This window comes from Sminthopsis crassicaudata, chromosome 5, assembly GCF_048593235.1.
Source record: "Sminthopsis crassicaudata isolate SCR6 chromosome 5, ASM4859323v1, whole genome shotgun sequence".
Lineage (NCBI taxonomy): Eukaryota > Metazoa > Chordata > Mammalia > Dasyuromorphia > Dasyuridae > Sminthopsis > Sminthopsis crassicaudata.
The window spans coordinates 278042522-278059007 of record NC_133621.1 but is presented as its reverse complement, the minus strand read 5'-3'; the positions used below and the strand labels follow the sequence as shown (position 1 = coordinate 278059007).

The following is a 16486-nucleotide window of genomic DNA, read 5'->3' as shown; positions in this document are numbered from 1 at the left end:
AGGAAAGAGGGGGAGAGAAAGAAAGAAAAAAAGAAAGAAAGAAAGAAAGAAAGAAAGAAAGAAAGAAAGAAAGAAGAAAGAAAGAAGAAAGAAAGAAAGAAAGAAAGAGAAAGAAAGAAAGAAAGAAAGAAAGAAAGAAAGAAAGAAAGAAAGAAAGAAAGAAGACCAAAGAAAATGAAGGAAGTAAGGAAGGAAGGAAGGAGAGAGGGAGGGAGGGACAGGGAGGAAGGAAGGAAGGAAGGAAGGAAGGAAGGAAGGAAGGAAGGAAGGAAGGAAGGAAGGAAGGAAGGAAGGAAGGAAGGAAGGAAGGAAGGAAGGGCCAGGGAGGGAGGAAGGAAGGAAGGAAGGGCCAGGGAGGGAGGAAGGAAGAGATATTCAGATAACAGTTCTTTCTTAATATTCATCTGATTCATTTTAATGTTCTTTTTCCTTTAAACCAAAGATGGTTTAATCTTTGCCTTTGCATCTCCAGCATTAAGCCCACTGCTTGGAATAAAATAGGCTCCTTATAAATGTTTAACTAATTGGTTGGTTGGCATATACCCTTATTTAAGACTTCAATTTTGGCACTAGAGAATCTCAAACCATATCTCTGAAGGTTTTTTTTTTTTTCTTCCCCAAATCTAGGTCCTTGTGGAAGAAAAGAAGGTTCAATAGGATTACATGTTGACAGGCTCAGAGAACTTTATTGTAACTCTTGGTTCCCAAGATACTGCCCAGAGAATCTTGCTCTAGAGCAAGTCTTCTTAACCTCTTTTGTGTCATGGATTCCCAGGGCAGTTTGGTGAAGCCTTTGAACTCCTTCCCAGAATGATGCTTTTAAATTCAAAAAATAAAATACATTGGATTGAAAAACAAAACTAAAGATGTGCTTTCTCCCCCATCTAATCCCCTAAAATCTGTCTTTGGATTCTTTGGGAGAATTTGTGGGTACTTAAGAATCACTTTTTTTTCATCTTTGTTAATATAATAGTGGGCTTTTAGCTGTCTTTAAGTATTTAAAAGAGTCTCATGTAGAAAGAGTAATCTTGTTCTCCTGTGCTCCAGAAAGAAGTATTAGGGGCAATGAGTTGAAGATGCAGAGGAACATAAGGGGAAAAGGAAGGAACTAAGTCCTTAATAATTAAAGGTATCAACAAATTTCCATTCAGTATTGTATCATAGATTTAGAGTTGGAAAGGACTTTAGAGATTATTATGTCCAGTGTCTTTTAGTTTTAAAGATGAGGAAACAGAGTGAGAGGTGAAGTAATTTGCTCAAGATGTCACCTAAAAGTACCTGAAGCAGGATATGAATTAAGGTCCACCTGACTCTAAGCCTAGCTCTTGCCACACGGTAATACTTAACTACCCGAGGGTTGCAAGCAAAGGCTTAGTACACTGCCCTACATATGTTTTATGCAAACATTTTTTCCAGGAACTTTTTAGGCTTAATAGTCTCTGATGTCTCTTGCGACTCTTGGCATTCTGTGACTTTTGCTTTATAAATAAGCAAGCTCACTAATTAAGAAGCAGTATGACCTTTTATATTACACCTAGCAGAGCTCTCAAAGGATCCATTATATATGTTCACAGTAGGACAGCACCCAGTTTGGTTCTGATTCAGCAGGCCAATAACCTCAGCCAGAGAACACAAGGACCTCTCACTGCTGCCTACCTCATTCTGTATTCATTCGACAAGGTCAGTTCTGGGTTAGGATGAAATTGGTCACTGTTTTTGGAATTAGTCCTATATGAGACTAATTTCCTGCTTCTCCAGAGAAAACAAACTGTCTTTCACAATCTGGATACATATTTTAAACAAGCTATATATACATACATGTTTTACAAAAGTATTAGTGCATTTTTAATCTTGAATGGTTTAAAACTATACTAAAATGTTTAGATATATACATATATGTGTGTCTATCTAGCTATTTAGATATGCATATATAATATATATTCATATATGCACAATCTACATATAAGATATCTATAGACATATACAGCATGCACATATAAGTATGTATTTACACTGATGCATATGGAAATATACACATATATAGTGAATTGAATATATGAATACATACACATATATTTACACATGCATAAGTGTATATAAGATATAATAAATATATAATTGCATACTAAGAGCTCAAAGAGACGTTTGAGACCCACCTACTCATTTTTACAGGTAAATAAACTGAAGCTCAAATGATTTGTGCAGGTTCCTAAAAGCAAGTATCTGAGACAGAAAATGTATTCCCAAATCTTCCTCGTTCTAAGTCCTACCAGTAGTCCATTAAACCACTTAATTGTCTTAGTAATACCCATATTCATGTGAATGAATAGAAAGAGAAAGTTATTCTCTGAGTTTCTTGAGTTCATTAGGCGACTGTTAAAATGACACAGTGGTCAACTGTTAATAACTTTACCTTTAAACATGAGCCCCAACATTAGGATCCAGACATTCATTGATACTCTGGCTTTTGTTTGATCTGTAGCTTTGAAGCAAAGCTATGATGGTCTCTGGAGAGAGGCAAGATCCAATTAATATTCAGCTTGAGCTCTTTAAGGATATAAACAATTCTGTACCTTTTTTGGGGGGGATCTAAGGAAATATACATCTGAGACTTGAATGACTCCTTATTCACTGTAAAACTGAACTTGAACCCATCTGGAAGTCAGATCCGAAGAAAGAATTCCAGTATCAGCATTTTGATATTTCCTGGAATATTACCCGGATTTGGGGAAGACCTTCTGGAATGTGAATGACTTGGACATTTGAAGACATTTCCATCTGCTTAGAGGAATAGGAGTATCATTATGTAAACCAGTCATTCCCTTTAAAGACTTTTTTACATTTCTTTTACTTTATATAATTTAAAATTTTTTACTTTATATACTTATATAACTTTTACTTTATGTAATTTATATAATATACTTTACTTTATATGATTTATATAATTTAAAATTTTAAAAAATCTAAACAACTTTATTGTCCAGTATTCATCATTGAAGGGAGCACTGAATTTGGAGTCTCGTGATCCAGGTTAGAAGCTACGTAAAGCCTTGTGGGACCTTGGGCAGAAATATATAAAAAAAATATAAATTTGAATTTTAAGATAAATAAAAAATAAACATCAGTGCCCTGGGGGAAAGTCCTAGTTGTTTACTCTAGCTATTTATAGATTTAATTTACATAAGATCTACTATTAAATTAAATAATTATTAAATAATAATAGTATTAAATAACATAATTTATATATTTATTTTAATTTATATAATAAAACAATCATTTCCAATACATGGTACAATAAAAAAGATCTGGTAGGTGGAAAATGATATCCAAGGTAGCTTTAATCTTCATTCCTCTAAACAATAATAATTTAGAGCATTATATAATTATTACCCATTTTGATTTCTTCATTGGAAAACTGCCTGTCCATATTCTTTGACGATTTACCAACTATATTCTTGTAGATGTGACATCAGTTCTTTATATGTTTTAGATATACATTTTTATCTGATAAACTATCTATAAAATTTTCCTTCCCAATTTTCTTCTTTCCTAGAGCCTGACATATAGAAGGTAACAACAACCCTTAAATTTCTTAAGTAGTGTGGAGTTCACTTTTATTTATTTTGTGTGTATTTATAGAGATATATTATATAGATGCAGATTATTTAGTGTTGTCTCCCCCATGGAGACAACAAGCTCTTTGAGAGCAAGAACTATTTTTTTTTAATTCATGAAGCTTGGCATTGTAGTAGGAGATAAAGAAATGTTGAAAGATGCTGTTGATCCTTTCTGTTAGATGTTAGATGGAGATCCTTTCTGTAACAGTGGTCACACCAGTGGTTGATTATCTATCCCTTTCATACTTCTCCCTTTTCCCCTACCTAATTTCAAGGATCAAATGAGATATTTGTAAAGTTCTTAGTATAGTGCCTGGCACATAGCAAATATAGAAATTTACTATATAAATTAATAATAAATAGTAAAAGGTATAACAATATTTTATTTTATTTAATAATTACAGTAATAATTTATCCACTTAATTTAATAATTGATTATATATAAATGCATAAACCTATAAATTAGTGTAAATAAATAGAAATTATATAAGTATATAAATATACTATGTACCTGACATTTAGTAAATTGATAAATATTTAGTCCCTTTTCTTCCCTTTTTCTGCCTTCCTGCAATAGTCTCCTTAATAATGGTTTCCAAGGAGGGTAACGAGGTGGTACAGTGGATACAGCAGTGGAAGGGAGTAAAGAAGGAAGGAAAGAAGGAAGGGGAGAGGGAGGAAGAAAAAAAGAAAGAGGGAAGGGAGGAAGGGTGAAGCTGCATTGCCCAACTAGAACTGGACAGTTGGGACCTCAGTGGAATAGCTGCTGCTACTTACAAATTGTTGATTGTTGTTTGTCCTTTGTTGAAGAAGACCATGACAACAGGGAGATGATGCCATAACATGCAAGTGAATTGGATTTGAGTAAGGCAGGACTCTGTAAAATCACCAGCTTCACTCTTTCCCCCAGAGTGATGTGGGTCCAATGGTGAGATATAAATAAGGATGATTTGCAAATATAATGGAATATCATTATAAGAATTGATGAAATGGGCTATTTCAGAGAAGGCTGGGAAAAGCTGATGTGATGGAAAACAAAGTGAATCAGAACTAACAGAATATTTTAGACAATGATGCCAGCATTAAAAAGAAAAATAATTTAGAAGACATTGCAATTTTGATTAATGGAATCATAAACTTTAAGTCCAGAGGTGATGGATTTAAAATCCAAAATAAGACATGCATATGATCAATGTAAGGATTTATTTTATTGGACTATGGATACTTATTGCAAAGATTTTGCTTTTCAAAATTGTTCTACGGAGGAAGGGTTGTCATAATTGAGAGAGATAGTAATGCTTATAAAAACAAAATTTAAAAGTAAGTTTTAATATTATCTTGGCAGCCAGGTGAGGAGTAAATTGAACTTGAGAGAGACTTGAGGCAGGAGATTGGTTAGAACGCTATCAAAATAGTACAGGTGAGAGGTGCTGATGAGGTGTTGAACTGAAAGTGAGCCTGTTTGAGTATATTAAAGGAGACTTATAAGAGAGCTGTTGTGAAGTCAGAAACTAGAAGGTTTGGCAATGGATTGGAAATATGCTGTAATTGAAAATAAAGAAATAAGAATGACATTGAGGTTGCAAGCCTAGGTGACTAGGAAGGTGATGGTGCCTTCATCTCTGACATTTAATATCTTTTAACTTACCAAATTATTTAAAATCTCTTGGTCTTGGCATAATTGGTGGAGTTGTGAACGACTCCAACCATTCTGGAGAGCAATTTGGAATTGTGCCCCTAAAGTTTATCAAACTGTGTATACCCTTGGATCCAGCAGCATTACTACTGAGCTTATATCCCAAAGAGATCTTAAAGAAGGGAAAGGGACCTGTATGTGCAAGAATGTTTGTGGCAGCCCTCTTTGTAGTGGCCAGAAACTGGAAACTGAATCCATTAATTGGGGAATGGCTGAATAAATTGTGATATATAAATGTTATGGAATACTATTGTTCTGTAAGAAATGACCAACAGGATGAATACAGAGAGGCCTGGAGAGACTTACATGAACTGATGCTGAGTGAAACGAGCAGGACCAGGAAATCACTATACACTTCAACAACAATACTGTATGAGGATCAATTCTGATGGAAGTGGACATCTTTGACAAAGAGAAGATCTAATTCAGTTCCAATTGATCAGATGGACAGAATCAGCTACACCCAGAGAAGGAACACTGGGAAATGAATGTGGACTCCTTGAATTTTTTCTTCCTAGGTTAATTTTACCTTCTAAATCCAATTCTCCCTGTGCAACAACAGAACTTTTCAGTTCTGCACACATTTGTTGTATCTAGGATATACTATAACATATTTAACATGTATAAGACTGCTTGCCATCTATGGGAGGGAGTGGAAGGAGTGAAGGGAAAAGTTGGAATAGAAGTGAGCGCAAGGGATAATGTTGTAAAAAATTACCCATGCATCTGTTCTGTCAATAAAAAGTTATAATTTTTAAAAAAATAAAATCTCTTGGTCTCAATTTCCTCATCTGTAAAATGAGGAATTGGATTGGATAGCTTCTGAAATCACTTCCAGAGATTTGTGACTATGATTCAATGAGTAGATCACAGAATTCTAGGATCCTAGATTTAAAGCTGGAGGTCACGGAATCCATGAGGAAACTAAGTCTCAGAGTAGGTAAGTGATTTGCCCACAGTAACACAAGTGTCAGAAGGAGGACAAAATTCATGTGATATAGCTAAAATCATCTATCTTATGCTGTCCTTCAAACAAGATATTAAATTCATTGCTAAGCCCACACCTGATCATTATCATTCCATCATGGAACTTTCTATGATCTTTAATATAGACAAGGGAGATAACTCAATGGAGGAAAGCCTTTTAAGGAAGCATTTTGAGCTACTGAGGTTTTTTTTGTAATTAATAATAAAAACAGCAATCCCTTGTATCTTTTTCCATGTTTCAATTTATTTTTACTAAAAAGATAAGGATGGCTATGGCTTGTCTTTACAATCAAATTTCCATAGCCATCCTTATCTTTTAGTAAAAATTAAATGAAACGCAGGAAAAAAATACAAAATTGTTCCTTTTTCATATTTTAAATAAATAGTTAATATGTATACATATGTTAATATATACATATAATTTTATATATATTTATAATATGTACATATAAATATGTATACATTATTGTCATAGTAAATTTTATGAGATATGAGAAATTGTTGATATAGAACAAAAATTCAACTTTTTCCTCTTTATAATAGAGAATAATGATAATGATGATGGTGGTGGGAGTTACGATATTGATAATAATGATAATAATATATGTTGACTTGATCCAGAAAATGGAATTTAGACCAAACAATGAAAATGATAGAAAAGCAAACAGATTTTGGTCATTTAGGGAATGCCTTCTCTAAAATTTGCTCTATCCATGGTTAATTGACTTGCCCATGGTCATCTAACTAGTAAATGACTGAGGCAGGTCTTCTCCACTACCGATTCTATTCACTGTGCCACCTAATTGCTCTAAAAAGTTTGATTGGATATGACTTTTAAGGTCCCTTCTAGTTCAAAGATACTCTCACTCCAAGTGGAGTTGCACAGTCCTCACCTGTACTCCCTGAATTATGATAGCCATTTTGGAATCACCCACATCCTGGCTATAAATGTAAAATATTTACCTCTTCTCCTCACTTAGGATTCTGGGTTCACAGAGACTAACTTAGGTTCTTTAGATTTGACCTTAAAAAGTCAATCTATCTTCCTTTTCATTTGTTGACCCTGGCTTAATCCAGGAAAATGTTCCAAGTGTGTTGGCTCCATCCCCAAACTCTGCACAGGTGCTCGGAATACAACATGGTTATTATCCTGGGTGGGTCAACCAGACATTGAATAATATACTAAACATTCCCAGGATTACATGAGCAAATACAGAAGTATGACACACTGAAAAAACTCATTGGTCCCATTCCAGAAAAGAACTGAACTTAAGGTTGCTATTGGGACAACTCCGTCATTCTAGTGAATTCATTTTTCTGAGAGCCCTAACCAGTCTCACCAAGGTTCAGAGTCTGTCCCTGAAAGATATATATGTTTTGAACTTGCTGAACAAATAGACTACCTTTTAGCAGACCTAAAATCTCTGAGTAATGCACTGGTTTAGATTTCTAGGGAGAATGCCATGTGGGAACCATATGAACCTTCTTTTTCCTTCTCTAAGGATCAGATTGTAAGAAGACATCTTAATTATTCTCAAAGTTCTAGTGCCTAGGGGTTTGAATAAGAAATTTTTGAGTGAAGACAACTACTAGGCAATTTTTAAAACTTGTATTTCTCAAGAAGAAAAAGTTAAAGTCTTTCCTTACTTGAGAAACTTCTTGGCTTGTGACTTTCAGGCTTAGCCTCTGTTTCCTGAAATGTAAAATGGGGGTGATAATAGCTCCTAATTCACAGGATTGTGATGAAGATAATTAGATAATATTAGTAAAGCTTTTTGAAATTCTTAAAACCGGATACAAATGGTGACTATTATTATTAATAATACCATGCTGTGGTTGGTCAAAGGACAAGTTTATTTCTGTTCTCACCTTTCTTGCCTCCTCCAACTATTCTGATTTCATTGATGTTAGGTACTTTCAATGAAGAAACTCCCTCTACCAATGCAGATGGAGAACTGATTGTCTTAGAGTTTTCTGTAGGTACTGAAAGGAGATTGGGCTTGTGTAAATGCATTAAGAGAGGGATTCAGAAAGATTGCAAGAAAAAGATAGAGGATGGTGAAGAATATTGGGTAGAAGAAACAGAGAAATAGGGTGCAGATAAAGTAATATCTAAATGCAGAAAAGGATTCAATGCTACTAGGGGTTTTAAAATTAAACTGAGACTGGATGATTGTTCATTGGGAAGGTTGAATGGTCAAGGTGTAACTAGGTGCCACAGTACATAGAATATCAGATAGGAAGTCAGGAAGATTCATTTTCATAAGTTCAAATCTGACCTCAGATACTTATTAGTTGTGTGATTCTGTGAAAATCATTTAATTCTATTTATTTCAGTTTCATCTGTCAAATGAGCTAAGGAAGAAATGTCAACCCACTCCAGTATCTTTGTTAAGAAAACCCCAAATGGGGTCACAAAGAATTGGACATGATTGAAATGACTCAACAAGAAGAAGGGTGGAAGGATTACAGATTGAAAATTGGAAGAGATTTTGGAGTCTCGTTAGCCTAGTCAGCTCATTTTAGATATGAGGGAAGTGAGATGAATAGTGATAAAGGATCTTGCTTGAAATCACTCTGAAAATAGAATGCAATGGTGGGATTGGAACTCAGATCCTAATTAAATGACTTAAGTTTTTATCACAATGCCTAATGAATGCTTGTTGACTTAAAAAGTACTATTCCAAATCTGAGATTCTGTGATTCTGCTTTGAACTACTGGCAGCTGGTTCTTTTGCCTTTAGGAAAATAACTATCATCTCACTCCCAGGCCATTCTCCAAGGGGTGACTCTGGTCCCTAAAGGCCTCCTTTGACATTTGCCAGAGCAATCCAATGTCTGGCATGAGACAGCAGATTAGCAGAGCCAGACTGGCTGGCCAAGCAACAGATAGATAGATAGCCATGGACAATATGACAGCGAGCTCTTCTTACTGCTATGGTATCATAGCATGAAATGGAATCCCAAGGACCTCTCAGCTTCCTGAGCTTATGATGAAACTGAACTCACTCTGAACTTGTTATTGGGAGTCTATTGAAAAGATCCCGGCACTGGGCAACTGACTTTGCTCTTTTCGTTTGGGGGATTTGATTTAGGTTTAAAAACTATTGATTAATCTAGTGCCCCTCTGTAGGTGAAGGAAGGATTATAGGATTATTGGATTAATCCAGAGTCCTCATATAACCACAGTGGAGCTGAAACCCAGAGGGGTTTTGACTTGCTTATAGTCCTACAGCTAATAAGTAACAGAAATCTCTATTTATCTCTTTCCATGACACCAGGGCATCTAGAATGGAGTCCAAGATGGCCCCATTATGATGTATTCTGTTCTCTAAACTCTATATGTGTCCCCCTATCTTTCCCTCCCTCTCTGTTCTTTAAACTCTGTCTCTTTATCTCTGTCTTTGCATGTCTCTCTCTATATATATGTATACACACATATGTATAAACTCTTTGTTCCTCCCTTTCCACGTATAGATTGATTGATTGATAGTTGATAGTTATCTACATTTTAATGGTCTGATCAAAATGTAATGGAGACACAGAGAGAGAAAACGACAGGAAGAGACAGAGATAGAGACAGAAAGAGGGAAAGAGAGAGAGAGACAGAAACAGAGACAGACAGATAGTGATAGAGAGTCAAAGAAACAGACAGAGAGAAAAAGAGACAGGGAGAGAGAGAGATAGACAAACAGGCACAGAGAGAGATGCAGAAAGAAACAGAGAAAGAGAAATAGACAGAGAGAAAAAGAGAATAAGTAAGGGAAGCGAGGGCCCTCTGGTATAAGAAGCAATAGTGTTCAAAGTGTTTTACTTTTGTCCCTACTTTGATGTCACAAACAATACCAACAATGAGCAATTTTGTAGGAGCCCTTCAGTTGGAGAAGGCTTTATATTTTTTCCTCTCAAGCTGTCACAGACTGAAAGGATGTAGGAAAATGGGGAGGGGGGCGGAGGGAGGATAAACGGCAGTTTCTGTGTTCATTCCCTCCAGAGACAAACAACTTTCCTGATAACGTTACCATAGACCACAGAGAACTGACCTTAAACTGCCAAACTCATTTCACTTAAGATATCAATTGAATTAAGGAACCAGACACTTGAGGAGGGTGAGTCAGTTCTTTACTAGTTCATACATAGGCTCAGCACCAGCAGGAGAATGGAAGAGAGGGGAAAGGGATGCTTGGGGGTGGGAAAGGTGCCCAGGAGGAGAATGCACAATTACTCATGGCTTGCTTTCTTTTTTTTTAAGTATAGAAATAGCTATAATTTTCTCCCCCTCCACCCCCAAGAAGACAAAGGAAATATTTCAGGTAAAAAAAAAATGTACTTTTTTTCCTTCGATCCTCCACAGTCATCTCTCTAAGCTTTTAAACATCAGCAGATTCCATTGGGATGATGAACAATTCAAAGGAGTGCACCATTGATCACAACCTATCCCCTGACACTTTTAAATATATTAAATCCATACTTAGACAAGGGGCAAATGTGTAAAGGACAGAAGCAGAACTAAAAATGGGGAGGCAGATACAGGACAGAAAAATCCTAGTTCAAATACCCCCTAATTGTCTCTCTATTCCTTTTTTCTATGTCTCTGCCTCTCTCTTTCTGTCTCTCCCTCCTCTGTTTCTATCTGTTTATATCTATCTCTGTATCTTTATTTCTACCTTTTTGTCTCTGTCCCTTCTCCCTGTTTCTTTCTCTTTGTTTATGTGTCTGTCTCTGTGTCTCTCTCTCTTTCATTGTCTCTTCTCTCTGTCTCTCTGTTTCTCTCTCTCTCTCTTTGTGTGTGTGTGTGTGTGTGTGTGTGTGTGTGTGTGTGTGTTTGTGTGTGTCTTGGTATGATTGTTCCTCTCCCTCCTCTGTCTCATCTATGTTTGTCTGATTCTCTGTATGACTGTACGTCTCTCTATTTCTGTGTCTCTATATCTCTATCTACCTGTCTTTGTCCTCTCTCCTTCATACTTCTCATTCATCAATCAATCAATATCTTAAGAATAATAGATGTTAGGACAAGGAATTTTAGTTCCTAATGGAATAAATATTTTGAAAATATGACTATGTTAATATTTAAAAAGACAGGTTAAAAAGCTAAAAAAAAAGGGGGGGTGGGGAATCAGGATTGACAAACTTCTCTCCTCCCCAAGAAAGTGACAATTCTGCCTTGTATAAGACAGAATTCATTTAGTATAACCTAAAACAACTCAGCTTAAAGTATTCAAATGACATCAGATATGCTCTTGTTTTCTTTATTTTTTTGCAACTCAGTGAATACAGTATTTCATCTAAAGAGCACAGATCAACCCACAGACAAAGGAGTTTTTTCCATCAAAAAACATTCAGGGACAGTCACTCCTCCATGGTAATTGTCACCTGGAGTGTAACTGTCCAACCAAAGACAATTTCTGAGGGACAGATGGCCTAGATGGTTGAGGGGAAAGGGGCCAAGAGAAGTAATAAATGAATACTTTGTTCTCTATTTAAGAAAGACATTGGGTACTGCAAATGAAATCCCAGAACTGTTTGAAAAATACATTTTTACCTTTCCATGTAGTGAATCTCCTTTTACTTGAGATGAATTCTCACAAATGCTTCATTCAACTACTTCTTCTATCTACTTGGATTGTCTCTAATATGCATCTCTTTTTTAAAATGTTGTCTCCTTCATTTGAATATAAGTGCTTTGAGGAAAAGATGAGGGCAAAGGCTTTCTTTCTTTCCTTTTATCTCTTTTGTTTCCTTCCTTTCTTTGTTCCTTCTTACATCCTTCCCTTCCTTCCCTCCCTCTCTCCCTTTCTTTCTTCCTTCATTTTCTTTCTTTCTTCCTTTCTTTCTTTCTTTCTTTCTTTCTTTCTTTCTTTCTTTCTTTCTTTCTTTCTTTCTTTCTTTCTTTCTTTCTTTCTTTCTTTCTTTCTTTCTTTCTTTCTTTCTTTCTTTCTTTCTTTCTTTTTCTTTCCTTCCTTCCTTCTTTCTTCTTCTTCCTCCTCCTCTTTCTTTCTTCTTCTCTTTCCTTCCCTCCCTCCCTCACTAACTACAGGACTTAGCATTTAATGAGCACTAAATAACTGTTGATCAATTTATTGATTGATATTGAATGTAAGAATAATTGATTCTGACAAACATTGCATCTTACTTGCTAAAACTGAGTATACAAAATTTGATTGTCTTATGGTAATGGCCTCATGAAATACCAGGTTGACCAAGATCCTGATCATTGTTTCATTTGAGTTCCAAGTTCCATCCAGGATGGGATTTGGCTAACCAATTGGTTGATTATCTCTTCCAAGAACTTGCTCCCCTTCAGTGATCTGGGCAGCTGAATCACCGGTACCAGAACCTGGCAGCAGCAGATGCAACAACAGGGAGGAAAAACAGCTTAAAAGCCTGCTGCTGGATGGGGCTGATGAGCTGCCAATTTTTGTTTACTTCTTTCTGGGCAAGAAGATCACAGCTGTTTCTTTCTGTAAAAGATGTGGGAAGATTTAACGACCTCACCCTGTAGTCTTCACTCCTCCCAAATGTTCATGAAGCCCAACAGCTGGTTTAGGAAACTGTCAGTCAGGATTTGAATAGTTTTACATAATCTCCCATGGAGGAGTCAATCCAAGCTCTTTGGATAGCCAGGTGGCAACAAAAATCCTTTTTATAGACTTATGTTTAGTTCCCAAAGCAATTTTCTTTGGCTATCTGTCGATTTTGGGGGGCATAGCCTGAAATAAAAGTTCAAGTTTGGACAAAGAAAGGAAGGGTAGGGATGGCAATAGAAGTACCTTGAAAGTGGGCATTATTTCATTTTTGGATTTATTTCCCCAGCACTTAGCACAGTTCCTGGCACATAGTAGTAAGTGCAATAAAAAAAAACCTTATAGATCTGTTGATTTTTCCATGGCCCAAACTGTGACAATCTTTACTAATAGAAGCTATTAGTAAGAAAATATTATTATGATTATGATTATTAATTCATTAAAACTAATAGAAACAAGTAAGAAATTTTTCTCTGAAAAAAGTTTATTAATAATTGCCTTAATAGTAATGATGATGATAGTTAACATTTAGATAAGAACAGCCAAATGGTTCAGTGGAAAAACTGCTCGGCCTGGAGGGACATCTTCTTGACCTGAAATTTTGTTTCAGACACTAGCTGCATGACTCTCAGGAAATCACTTCACCCATTTGCCTCAGTTTTCTCATCTATAAAATGATCTGGAAAAGGAGAGCAAACTACCCCAATATTTTTACCAAAAAAAAAAATACCAAATAGTGTCACAAAGCACCAAACACAACTAAATTATTGAAAAACAACAACAATATTTAGATAGCACTTTAAAGGGATCAAAACATTTTGCCTAAATTATTTCATTTTATTCTCAAAACAACTTGGTGGAATAAGTGCTTTTACCTTCCCTATTTTACCATTATAAAAACTTAGGTTGAGAGAGAATAAATAATTTCCCTAGGGTCACATAGCTAGTAAATTTGAACTCAGGTCATTTCCATTCCAAATTAACCCTAGCAATCATAGGACTGACATATCAATCAGTCACCATATTGATCCATTTTCCATTTTCTCTGAATTTCCTATCCAAAACACTCTTCCACTCCCATATATTCATTATTTTCCCTTATTAGAATGTAAAATCCTTGAAAGCATAGATTCCTTTTCTTGTAGTTGGATTCTTATTTAACATGGTGCCAGAATAGAGTAAACCCCTTTTAATACATTCATTCCTTTATTCAATCTGCTCACTACCTTACTACAGAATCTCCCTCCCTCAACTCCCCCTTTTCCCCAATCAAGTGTATGACATCAAATTGTTTAACAACTTAAAAATCAATATATTGTCATATTAGATTCTTCATGAGCCTCTTTGGGCTTTCTTTGATACTGGAATGATTTATTTCCTTTTCTAGCTCATTTTTACAAATGAAAAAGTTGAGATAAAGAGGGTGACTTCACTCGCTCATTTTCACACAATTAGTAAATATTTGAATCAAGATTGGAACTCAGGAAGATGAGTCTTTCTGACTCTAGACCAATGCTCTATGCATTATGGTACTGTCTAGGTGCCCCAAGAGTCAATAAAACATTGTAGATAAGGAGTCCTGCTTCTTTCACTTACACTTACATACTGACCACGACTCTGTTCATCCTCTGGTCTTTCTGTGTCCTAGGCAGTTTTATAAGACAGTAAAAGTCCAGCTCTACTTTAGTAGAGCTTCCTACCCTAGAAGTTTCCTATATCAATAAAATCAGAAACCCAGACATAGTCCCTGAAAGACTTAAAGCTTGTCCCTATTTTTTTTAGGATTATAGATTTAAAGCTTGAAAGGACCTTACAGGGCATGTAATTCAAGACACTTCAGAAGCTAAGGCAGGTCCATAGACATTCAGCAGTTTTCCCAGGGTAATAGCCACTCTAGATCAGAGGTGGGACCTGAACCAAGAGCTTCACATTATTTGATAAATTATGGTTCTAATTTTTGTTGGGACCTAATAGCTTGAATTACATGACATTGGAGGAAAACCCAATGGATTTGGAACCTGGAGAATATAGATATGAACACCAATTTTGTTTGTTAACCCATGGGATTTGGGGTTAGTCATTTTCCCTCTGGGGGACTCAGTTTCCTCCTGTAAAAAACAAGAGAGTTGAACTTCCAGCCCTAACATAAAAATGCCTTCTTTGCCTTGGGACTGATGTTAAAATGGCTGCAAACTGAGCTTCCTTAGTGGGTGCAGTCTGACTTTCCTTTTTATCTTTCCCCCTATAATCCAAAGGTTATCAAAGACTTCTTTATCTAGATCCATTTTATACATATTGATATCTCTGTATAAAATGAATATATATATATATATATGTATATCTAATATATGAACTGGAGAAGGAAATGGCAAACCAATGCAATATCTTTGCTCAGAAAAATCTCCCAAGACTATTTTATCTAAATTTATATCTATATATACACACACATAGAAATTAACATAATATACAGATATAATTATACATAAAGCTATATACACATATATAGATGTGTTCATATCTGTAGTATATAAACTAGAGAAGGAAATGGCAAACCACTTCAGTATTTTTGCCAAGAAAACCCCAAGACTGATTTATCTATATCAATATATATATATGTACATAGAAATCAACACAATATGTAGATATAATTATAAATATAGATATATATACACATATATAGATATGCACATGTCTATAGTATATAAACTGGAGAATAAAATGACAAACCAGTATCTTTGCCAAGAAAACCCCAAGACTGATTTATCTATATCAATATATATATATGTACATAGAAATCAACACAATATGTAGATATAATTATAAATATAGATATATATACACATATATAGATATGCACATGTCTATAGTATATAAACTGGAGAATAAAATGACAAACCAGTATCTTTGCCAAGAAAACCCCAAGACTGATTCATCTATATCTATGAGGTATTATGTCGATATAATTATATACATAGAAATCAATGTAATACACAGATGTAATTATACATAAAGATATATGCACATATATAGATACATATCTTTAGAATATAAAATGGAGAAGAAAATGGCAAACCACTCCATTATCTTTGTCAATAAAACCTCATGGACAATATGTTCTATAAAGTCCTGTAGAGTCAGTCAAGACTGAATGACTGAACAGCAATAGTGTATAAACATATGTTTGTATGTGTATGTGTGTTCATAAATGTGCACTGACATATAGCAATGGGGTGTTTTCTCCATTATATATACATATATACACACATATACTTGTGATTGTATTTGTGTGCATATGTATATTATATATATATGTTATATCTTATAGTTCACCAACTTCCTCATAATGACCTTGCAAAAGTAGATATTTTTATCTCTACTTAACAAATAAGGAATGGAGCCTCGAAAAATTACTTACCTGCAGATATATAGCTGGTAAGTGATAGAAACTCATAATTTGAGCTCATGTCTCTTGACTCCAAATCCAAATCCTTTGTAGATCTTGGTTTCCTCATGTGTCCAACTGAGGAGATTGGACCAGTTGACCCTGAAGGCTGTTTCAGCTTTAGATCTGGAATCCTTCTCTAAGTACTGGACCTGGGACAACATTGGATCTTAAGGAAGATGAAAAAAATCTGCCTTAGTCTGTATTAGCTATGATGCCA

The 16486-nt window shown here is 35.2% G+C and overlaps 1 long non-coding RNA gene across 1 annotated transcript in view; it reads left to right on the top strand.

Annotated features, from left to right (window-relative positions):
• Positions 1-875, top strand: part of LOC141544714 (uncharacterized) — a 279038-nt gene extending 278163 nt beyond the window's left edge. Inside the window, exon 3 of the long non-coding RNA XR_012482765.1 lies at positions 628-875. This is a non-coding gene — a long non-coding RNA (uncharacterized LOC141544714). The remainder of the gene's footprint in view (positions 1-627) is intronic.
• The last annotated feature ends 15611 nt before the right edge of the window (positions 876-16486 follow it).